Here is an 11396-nt window from a genome sequence, read left to right as displayed (position 1 = left end):
AGTAGAACACAGTCCCAGAGAATGCCACATTTCAGAGAGAACATAAAATAAAGCCCTTCCTAGTCTCAGCAATAAAATCATACACACCCAAAAATAAACAAAAAAGTTACCAAACCCCTTAGTAATCCTGACCTATCGGAGAGAAATAGTTCCTGAACTCAGTACAATTTTTCTGCTATAGAATATACATAAACAAATAAATTTTAAGGCTACGTCTCCTGGGGCTACATTGGGGTAAATGTTATGTAGTAGACATTCTGCACTTCCTAACAGATTTGAATAACTTGTAACATACCCCAGTTATCTGCCTGTTAGCTTTGGTTTACATGGAATTCAATCATGTGTATGTGAAGAGCCTTCCTAAAATTGTGAAAAAGCAGTTTTCTTAAGTAGGTATTTATTTCCTTTTAATAATTTCTGTAAATTTTATTTTGCTAGCTAATAGCTCAGAAGCAAACATAAGTTTACTAATTATAATTAGAATTATCATAAATTTCAAACTACTGGAACTCTGTTCAATAAATTGCAATTTGCATAAAAATCACATGTAACTGCCACTGTAGGAATAACAATAACAACTAATCTTTTCTTGTATGCTTATTATGTCCAGCTACTATGCTTATGTGTAGACTGATCTCATTGAGTCATCAAAACAACAGTTTCAAGAAGGGATTCTACGCCCCCATCTTTAAACAAGTGGGAACTTGCAGAGCCTGAGAGTTTACATGGTACGTTATACTGCCTGCCCTCCATTCAAGGGACGCAAACTGCTATTATCTTCATTTGTCACTTTAAGGCACAGTCTCAACACAGGTAAATGAGAAGTGAGTGCCTGTGAAAAACATCACCGAAACACTTTTTGCTAGAATCCACAAACAGAATCTGATTTTAAATAATAACACTATTACATCCTGTTCTATTTATAATTTCCATACTATGATCAACCTAGAAGAACATATCCCAGGTAATAGCCCGACCCGGGATGACCTTCTTCTTGACAACAGCATCATTGTTTGCCCAGTCTCCCAGCCTTGAAGAGCCCTCCTTCTTAATAACCACGGAGTCCTTTTCTTCTCTCTTATTCTCTGTCGTCACTCTGGTTCTTGCAGTCGCAATCCCATGCCTGGACCATCCCAGCAGGATTCTCCTGGCTTCCCTGTTCAAACCTCCCTTTGCTTACCTATTTTCTGCCTGTTCTCTTCTAATCACTGTTTCTCTCTCCAAACCTTATGAGCCAAGTTTTCAAAGGTAGTCTGCACCGGTTTCCTCCTACTTCCTTCCCACTCCCTACACTCCTGACCCTGCCCCTGTCTTTGTTTTTTCCCAGGCTCCTTTGTGTCTCTTCTTCCTCCTCCCACCTTTAAGTATGAGTGTTTCCCAGACCCTATACCGGCTTTCCACTCTGCCCACTCCACACACGTCCTGGCCCCGTTCACCCATGTATGCCAGTAACTAACTCACATCCAACCTCAACAAGACTCCTCTATCTGAATGTCTGATAAGTTCTTCGCACTCATGATTCCCATCTGTCTGATCCTGCTTCTTCTCCTACGTTTCCCCATTTCGGGTAACGACATCTTCTAATAAACCCAAAGCATTCATATCACTCCTGACCTCTGCAGATTTCTCCTCCCAAACAGCTCATGAATCCATCCCCTCCTCTCTATGCCTATGATGACTTAACTAGTAGGTGCCAGCAACAAGGCTCACCTGGACTATTACAACAACCTCCTAATGGTTTCCCTATCTCCAGTCCTGTCCCTGAGAACACCATCCTCCACACTGACATTGGATTATCTCCTAACATGTAACGCCTGATTATAACAACCTTTTGCCTAAAAGTTTCTGATGGCTTACCATCACGTGCCCTGCCTCAGCAACATTCCTATCACTTCCCGTGGTACACACTACATTTTCACAGAACCAGACCCACACAGGTTCTCCAATGTTTTCAGTGCTTTGTTTATGCTGGTCCTCCTACATGGAATGCCCTGTCCATTCTTTGCCCTGTGTGCCCAGAGGAGACTTGCAGTAGGGTCAGGGAAAGCTTCCTTAAGGAGGGGAAAGATACCTTTCTAACACAAGAAGCATGAAGTAGAGTACAACACCCAAAGTCCTGGACACCCAGCCCATGTCAGCACAAGTTAAACTCTCCTTACACAATTATGGTTTCAACTGACCCTTGGCATAAACTATTTTGCTCTGAAAACTATCTTTTATGTGCCCATTTTATTGCCATGTTTCTAAATTCCCTGGAGACAGACCATATGTAAGGTCACTTCATGTTCCTGCCATCCACCCCAGTACAGCACTTGACACATGGTAAATATCCAATAATTGCCCAGTGATGTAACCTGACAACATCCATTGACAGCAATAGTCTAAAACAAGTCCTTTCACCTGGTTGTCCCCTGTTTGTGAGAAGTCAGTCAATCTAGGGGAACCCGTGTCAGTCAGTTGAGCATTGGACTCTTGATTTCGGCTCAGGTCATGATCTCAGTGTCGTGAGATCGAGCCCCATGTCAAGCTCTGCCCTAGGTGCAGAGTCTGCTTGAGATTCTCTCTCTCCCTCTGCCCCTCCCCCAACTCACACTTGCTCTCTCTCTCTCTCTCTCTCTAACATAAATAAATCTTTAAAAAAAAAAGAAGTCAAGGGGCACCTGGGTGGCTCAGTCGTTAAGCGTCTGCCTTCAGCTCGGGTCATGATCCCAGGGTCCTGGGATCGAGCCCCACATCGGGCTCCCTGCTCGGCGGGAAGCCTGCTTCTCCCTCTCCCCCTCCCCCTGCTTGTGTTCCCTCTCTCGCTGTGTCTCTGTCAAACAAATAAAATCTTTAAAAATAAATAAATAAATAAAATAAAAAATAAACAAAGAAGTCAATCTAATGATTATGACCCTTGGATGTCATGTTTATGAGAGAAAAAATGTGCATTTGGATTTGGATAAAAGGCAAGCTTTAATGGCTAAGATTTCACTCCCTGGCCTAACTCTCTACATACATTAACTCACTTTATCCCCACAACAACCTTCTGCAGTAGAGTTATTGTTGCTATCTCACAGATAAGGATGTTGAGGCACAAAGGGGTCCTATAGGACCCCTATAGGACCCCTACAGCTCATTAAGAGAAAAGTCAGGAACAGACACATGAAAAGATACTCAACATCATTCATCATCAGGGAAACACAAATCAAAACTATAATGAGATATCACTTCACACCTGTCAGAATGGCTAAAATTAAGAACATAAGAAACAACAGGTGTTGGTGAGGATGTGGATTGCTCTTACACAGTTGGTGGGAAAGCAAACTGGTACAGCCACTCTGGAGAACAGTATGATGTTTCTCAAAAAGTTAAAAATAGAACTACACTATGATCCAGCAATTGCACCACTAGGTATTTACACAAAGGATACAAAAATATAGATTTGAAGGCAGCAGCATTATCAACAATAACCGAATTATGGAAACAGCCCCCAAATCCACTGACTGATGAATGGATAAATTTGTGGTATATGTGTGTATATATATATGTATGTGTGTGTGTGTGTGTGTATATATATATGTATATATATACACACACATACATATATATATATAATGGAATATTACTCAGCCATCAAAAAGAATGAAATCTTGCCATTTGCAATGGCATGGACAGAGCTAGAGGGTATTAAGCTAAGTGAAATAAATCAGTCCGAGAAAAACAAATACCATATGATTTCACTCATATGTGGAATTTAAGAAACAAAACAGATGAACATAGGGGGAATAAAGGAGAGGTAAATCACAAAAGAGCACTTAACTATAGAAAACAAACTGAGGGTTCCTGGAAGGGAGGTGGGTGCGGGGTTGGGGTAAATGGGTGATGGGTATTAGGGAGGGTACTTGTGATGAGCACTGGGTATTGTATGTAACTGATGAATCACTAAATTCTACACTCGAAGCGATTACACTGAATGTTAACTAACTGGAATTTAAATAAAAACTTGAAATTACAAAAAAAAAGAGAAAGAGAGAGAGAGAGAGAAGCCAGGATATGGAATCAGGTAGCCTGGTTCCAGAGGCTCTGCTCTCCCCAGGGTCCCAGGGGGCTGCCAGACAGGGGCCAGGGCAACTGCTAAACACTCACAACATTACTGACAATTTTAATCCGGAATTCCACTAGCTATAAAGCACTCCAACCCCAGCCCCCCGCCCCGCAAAAAACTACACTCTTATCTCAAAAAAACAACATGAAAAATATGTAAAATTAAAATTATTGTGTTGAAATAATAATTTCTACTGAAATAATAAATTTCTGCTGAAGAACTTATAGCAAGAATTTACCCTCTTCCATATTTTATTGATCATGGTTAATAACTTTAAGAGGCAAAAAATTGACCCCTTCAGTAGACTGTAGGAATAAGCTTCCGCTATAATGAGATTAGAAGCATCATAACATTTAATGCCCCATCAGACTTATAAAAATGCATGGTTTCATGAGAGACGATGGACTCTGAGAAACAAACTGAGGGTTCTAGAGGGGAGGGGGGTGGGGGGATGGGTTAGCCCGGTGATGGGTATTCAAGAGGGCACGTTCTGCGTGGAGCACTGGGTGTTACACGCAAACAATGAATCGTGGAACACTACATCAAAAACTAATGATGTAATGTATGGTGATTAACATAACAATAAAAAATTTTAAAAAAAGAAAAAGAAAAAAATGCATGGTTTCATATATGTGGGAGGATAATTACTTGAAGAATCTGTAATGCATGGCCTCCATCTCCTGCACGCCCTTATTTCCTGGAGTCCACCACCAGTCCAGGCAGCTGGGTCCTCCAACCTTATGCCCTCAGTGTTGAATTGCTACTGCAAAGATGCACAAAGTTACAGATCAGGTTGGTTTTTTAAAACATTCAACCATGAAATATTATACATATATAATATATATGTAACCCATAAGGTTTATAATAAAATCAACTACAATGGACCCAACATGCAGTGATCCGGACTCAGTTTTTGAGGCTCAAAATACAATTGTGAGTCTTTATAAGAAACAATGGCCTTGTGAGGAAGGCTTTTGAGCTGAAAAACCCTGAATTTTTTGCATTGTTTGGGTCCTGGTTTAAACAATAAGCACAGGGCTCCTGGGTGGCTCAGTTAAGCATCTGCCTTCGGCTCAGGTCATGATCTCGGGGTCCTGGGATAGAGTCCCCTATCAGGCTTCCTGCTCACCAGGGAGTCTGCTTCTCCCTCTACCCCTCCCCCCTGCTTGTGCTCTCACTCTCTCTCAGGCTCTCCCTCTTTCAAATAAATAAATAAAATCTTTAAAAAAAACAATAAACACAGAAGTAATATTGGTTATGAGTTTGTCAGTCCAGACTCAGTAAAGATTCCATCAGACAAGACTAGAGAAGAATTAGAGGGGCAGCAAGAGTTAGATTCTGATGAGAACTTCTTAGAATCCTTGGGCCTATGTCCCCCACCTGTTTAGCTACAATGGGTGGAGTTATAGAACATCCCAACAAGTTTGGGAGCCCAAGAGTTCCTGCATGGAATCCTGGAAAATGATGGCATGGCCTGGGGAAAGAGGCAGAAGGAAAATTGAATAGACTGAGTTTTAACCTAAAATGACTATATTTGCCTGGCATTTTCTAAGATTTCATTTTCTGCAAAGATATAGATGGAGAGATGGAGATAAATTCAAGTGACAGAAAACTAAAGACAGTTACTTTTTTTGTACACCTGAGAATGTGACTAAGACATGTGCAGTTATATATTGGTAAAATGTTTTTTTGAGTTTCACTCTAGAGACATATACACACCACTTGGGAATATTAAGTGATATATGTAATGGATCAGGCTAACAAAGCAAGTCAATTCTAAGTATCTCCATCTTTTGCTAATGCAAAGCATTTGTCTGGGAAAGGAGCTAACGGTTGGTTTGTTAACCAACTATTGAGCACTGTGGATATGGAAAGTTAGAACTATCTACTCTATCTGTCACAATATATTAAAAGAATCTTTGAAGTGCTTTCCAACATCGGGATTCCATAACTCTGCTATCTCCTGCTCAAGAGGGAAATTAAGCATTTCGGGAAAACTCTCTGAGCCCACTCAGTGGCATTTACTCCTCACAGTTAATGCAGGAAAGAAGCTGCACCTCTTTCACACCCATGATGTGTGTTCACAGCCACCTATTCTGAACAAACATTATTCTCTCTACTTGTAAGATCACCTAAGATTCCCATCTTATTACAAAACTATGAAAAAAACAGAAGTAAAACACAGACCCTAAACATTTCCAGCCAATCCACCCCTACACATAGATCATGCTCACGATATGAAACTTCAGACAATGAACAATCAGCTCTTAAATGAGTTTGACCTCTGGTATGTGCTTTGCTAGAGTCCTCAGATACTGGCCTGTCTCTTTAAAAGAAGGTTTTGATTGTGTGCAGTCATGTAACACTGTATGCATGTTTAAATGTATTGTTCTTACAAATTTCTGGAGTTCAGGCACCCATAGCTTCACTTTGTAACCCAAGTGTGACAAAGTGTGAAGAGTTTGTGGGGGGATTGAAATCAGAAAAATTGGAGTTGAAATCCCAGGCAGCCACTGACCTAGAAAAACTTACACTCTAGAAAGGATGACAGATATATACCACAAAATTTCAATACAATGCTATGAGTGCTTTGACAGACATAAACACATGATGTTATGAGAGCAGAAGCAGAAGTGTTGGGGGCCGAAGGGTGTCAAGAAATGAGTCTTACAGAGAGGATGCCTGAGCCAAGTCTTAAAAGAGAAGTGGGAGCCTGCCAGGCAAAGCAAAGTGCTTATTAACTGCTGAACAAGGAAGATCAGTTACACCATCCACATGGCTACACAAGGAAAGCACACATCATCAATTGCTGTGAAACAGGCATGAGAATCAATCCTGAAGAAGTGTGTATCTGGTGCTTTTGATGAAAAGTGTAGTAGAGATCTCAGGGGGAAAGATGAAAGATCAGAGAGACCTATAGGTATAAGAACCTTGTTTCTCCACACCATCCATCCGCTTAAACTATTTTTATTGGACAGAACTGAAAGAAACATTGTTGGCAAATAAAATACCTACCAGAACATTCTGGACGGCTTCATGCTGCATATATACTTGAACTTTGACCTGTACAGCACAAATCCATATTCAAGTGGTTAAGGGGCCATATAAGATGAGCGCTTGTTATGAATGAAACTTTGGTGATTACATCAGCTACACTAACCCAGAACAGCTGACAACTATTGCCAATATCATGCATGCAGCAATCAGCAACATCTTTGGTACAGATGTCAGGGAAACCATCGTGCCAATTATGCTGTAATGATGAGAGTAGAGAGCCTGGCTAGGGAATTCTCATTTCATGTCTTCTTTGAAAAAGCAACTCTTAAAAGAGGGCAATATACAATATATACAGTGTATCCTGTCACTCTTTTTGGCCTGAGCTGTGCTCCTTTTGACTCTGTGGATCGTTGAACTTTCTGATCTTGGAGTTGGGATGGTATAAGCTAAAGGGTTTTGGCACGCACAAAGCCCACTACATTCTTGAATGCTCAAGACAGCTTTACAATGTCTTAAGCTACATCTGAGCAAACCTGTTTTTTACTAATACTGTCAGTCTTTTTGAATATTTTGTCTACAAAGGACACCAGGAGAAAAATATTTGTTAGTTAATCAGAACCCATCTAAATTTCGCACAGCTAACTCAGTGATTCTTTCTGCATTCCACTTTTAGAAAAAATAAAATAAAAGAGTAGAAGACAATCTTTTACAGGAAAATAGGCAATGCATGCCCTGGGGTCACTGCAGACTTAAATTCTCTTACATCTTCTATAATAGCAGTACTTTGCAATTCACTTACTTCTTCTCAGCAAATACCAAGCACCTACTGTATGCTAAGAACTGTTCTGAATGAGAGTAAATGTTCATATACGTGACCTCAGACACAACATCTTCAATCATTAGAAAAAAATTATCTTATGCTTACTATATTAAACTTACTAAGGTTCGGAAAATGTTCAAATAAGATTTTTATCAACAAGGAAGGAAACAAAAATGGATTCATTGTCAAGCCTCAGTTAAAGAGATCATTCTATTATAAGCACCCAACTCTACTACCTGTGAATGCTTTTGGTAATTCCAGGACTTTTTAAACTTGAATAACTGCATAGATCAAGGGGCATTAGATTAAACAAAAGGTTTTAGCTTCTAGCCAAAAAAAAAAAAAAAAAAAAGAATGCAAGACTATAGAAGATTGGGGAAGAAGGAATCACCGCAAGGCAGATCTTCAGATCTTGAAGGTGATACACCTTTGTAGTGCTGTGTAAATTTAGACCCTAAGCACACTAGTGCTGCCAGAAACTGCTTCCAATAGAAAACTTTATAGGCATTTTAAAGTCTCATGGGTGAGTCCCTGGAAATATCACAGTTGGTCAAAAAACATATGTGTTTCAACTCTTTCGAACTTGCTTTGGTGTTAGCTTATAAAAACTCATAGGTGTATATTGGACTCATTAAACTGAGGGACTCATAAGCACGGGCTCGATCAGGGCAGGGTGCTGACAGGCATTATACATTATGCAAGCTTCCCCACATCACTCTGCCAACCTGCTTCCATTTTAATCCAAAACATTCCCAGCTTGTCAAATACTAGGCCTCCCTAGAACATATAAAACTAATCATGCCACCTCATGCAAAGGTTCTCTGATGTGGACAAATTTCCACTGGAGACTGTAAGGAACCCATGACCACATTTTCACATGTTACTTCAAATCAACCCAAAATCCTCTCTTCAGAGCTCTTATAACAGTAAAGCAGTAACCTAGGGAAAGTAGGAAGAAGACAGAGTCCAAAGCATGCTGATTGACAGTTGTCAAGTACCAGATTTATTCATCCCTGAATAAACCCAGTGAATATTCATGACTCAACTATAGACATTTCACTTAAAAACCCTGGGAGTGAAGATGTTATTTACTTATTTATTCGTCATTTATTCATCTATGTTTTATATTTTTAGAATGTCCCAGAAAGTCAAGATCATATTGAAGCTGAATGCAAAAAGATACTTTCACATCTCCAAGTTTTCTAAAGGGGCCACAGAGAGAGCTCACATAAAATGCACTTTCATGTTGACAAATTGACATGTCAAGACAATTAGCCTCTTTGTAGCAAGATGGTGGACAGATGCATAGAAGAATCATGAGTCTGATTGTCCTACAAAAGTCAATAAGGCTGAGTCTCCAACATAGCTAATATGTCAAAGACAGGAGAGATAAGAATTGGAAATCTGATGGAAAACAGCCAGGCAGGAAACACAAATGGAAGCATGCTGAATTGTGGTTGAAAATAGTATGAGTAAACTTTGTTCTAAGACATGTGTGGAACTAGAAGCAACACACCCAGGAAGAGTGATTATGAGCCATAAATAAGAGGTTTATGACAACCTGAACAATAAAAACCTAGTGGAGAGGTGAATTCCTTATGATGGAATTTGAGTTCTCTGCAAACCTCATGAGAAGAAAAGAAGTCAAGAGAAGAGGCAGAAGAGCTCTGAATTCAGTAGAGGACCCTAAAGAGTAAGGAAATAAAATAAATAAATAAATAATAGTGGTGTGCTTCCTTCAATTAAAGAAAAAAAAGACAGGAATGCTACCAAAAATTTAAATCAACTTGACTAATATCTAGAAGAGGTTGGAAGGATATCTATTAGCCACGATATATCTGAAAATGTGCTCATTCATGTCACTGATTATTTGTGCATAATGTAGGAGAGTCTAAAGATAGGTGTGTGTAAAATGTTTGGAGAGCCCAGAGGGAGAATTACGCCAGGTCAATTTAGTTTTCTTCTTCAATCAATAGATCATGTCAAAAAAGAAAAAAAAAAAAAAAAACAATAGTTCCAGAGAATCTGACTTCTCTAAATATGACATTCTTATGAATCAATGAACAATATATGGTCTAGTTTATATTTTAATGTGTGAATACACAATCAGCTAGAGGACTTAACCCAAAATTGGGTTATACTCAACATCAACCTAAGGGATGTCATTGAGTGAGATGGTTGACATTCATTAATGGCTTTATCAGCCACTTGACTGGCAGAATAAGCAACACAATGTCACTCGAACATTCAGCAACAAATCAAGAACACTGTGAAAAAATTGGAATAAAATTTGGTGATCTCAAGGTACCTGGCTAAAAGCAAAATGATGTTCTTTAGAAATGCTTATGGATTAACAACAAATAGAAAATTGAGTTAGGCAAAGATTTCTTAGATATAACATCAAAGGCATGATTTATAAATAAATAAATAAATAAGCACGCAAAATTAAATAGACTTCAACATTTTTTAAATTTATGCCCTTTGAAAGACAATATTAAGAGAGTAAAAAACAAGCCACAGATTGGGAGAAAGACATTTGTAAATCATATATCTGATAAGCGTCTTGTGTTTTAAAATATATAAAGAACTCTCAAAAGAACACAATAATAAAAGAAATAACCAAATTTTTTAAAAATGGACAAAAGATATGAACACATACTTCACTAAAGAAAACATACAGATGGCAAATAAGATGAAAAGATGTTAATCATCATTATCATTAGTCATCAGGGAAATGCAAATTAAAACCATAATGCAATGCCACTAAGCACCTCACAGAATATCTAAAATTAAGAAAACTGAACAGAAGAAGTGTTGGTGAGTATGTGGCTGAAATAAAACTCTCATATGCTGTTAGTAGGAACATAAGATGTTGTACCCATTTTGGAAAACAGTTTGGCAATTTCTTAAAAAGTTAAACATATATTTGCCATGTGATCTAGTCATTCCAATCCCTAAGTTACTAATGTTTATAGCAACTTTATTGGCAATAGCCAAAACTGGAAACAATCCAACTGGCCATTACCAAGTGTTTGGATAAAGAAATTGTGGTATATCCATATGATGAAATGCTCAGGAATAAAAAGGAATGAACTGTTAGTACACTACAACATAGATTAATTGCAAAATAATTATGCTGAGTGAAAAGAGCCAAAAAAAAAAAAAAAGGAATGCCTATTGCATAATTCCATTTATAAAAATTCTCTAAAATGCAAACTAATCTAAAAATGACAAAGAGCAGATCTGTGGATGCCTGGAGACTTGGGAGGTGGGAGCTGCAAGTAACAGCAAGAGAGAAGGATTGTAAAAAGACACAAGAAAACTTTGGGGAATAGTACATATATTCATTATCTTGATTGTGTTGATGGTTTCACTGTTGTATACATATGTTGAAACAAAATTATACATATTAAATGTATATAATTTATTATATGTTGATAACACCATGGTAAAATGGTAAACAAACACACACAAACATAAAATAAAAGTTAA

Source organism: Zalophus californianus, chromosome 7 (genome assembly GCF_009762305.2).
Source record: "Zalophus californianus isolate mZalCal1 chromosome 7, mZalCal1.pri.v2, whole genome shotgun sequence".
Taxonomy (NCBI): Eukaryota; Metazoa; Chordata; class Mammalia; order Carnivora; family Otariidae; genus Zalophus; species Zalophus californianus.
Note: the sequence above shows the minus strand (reverse complement) of the source record.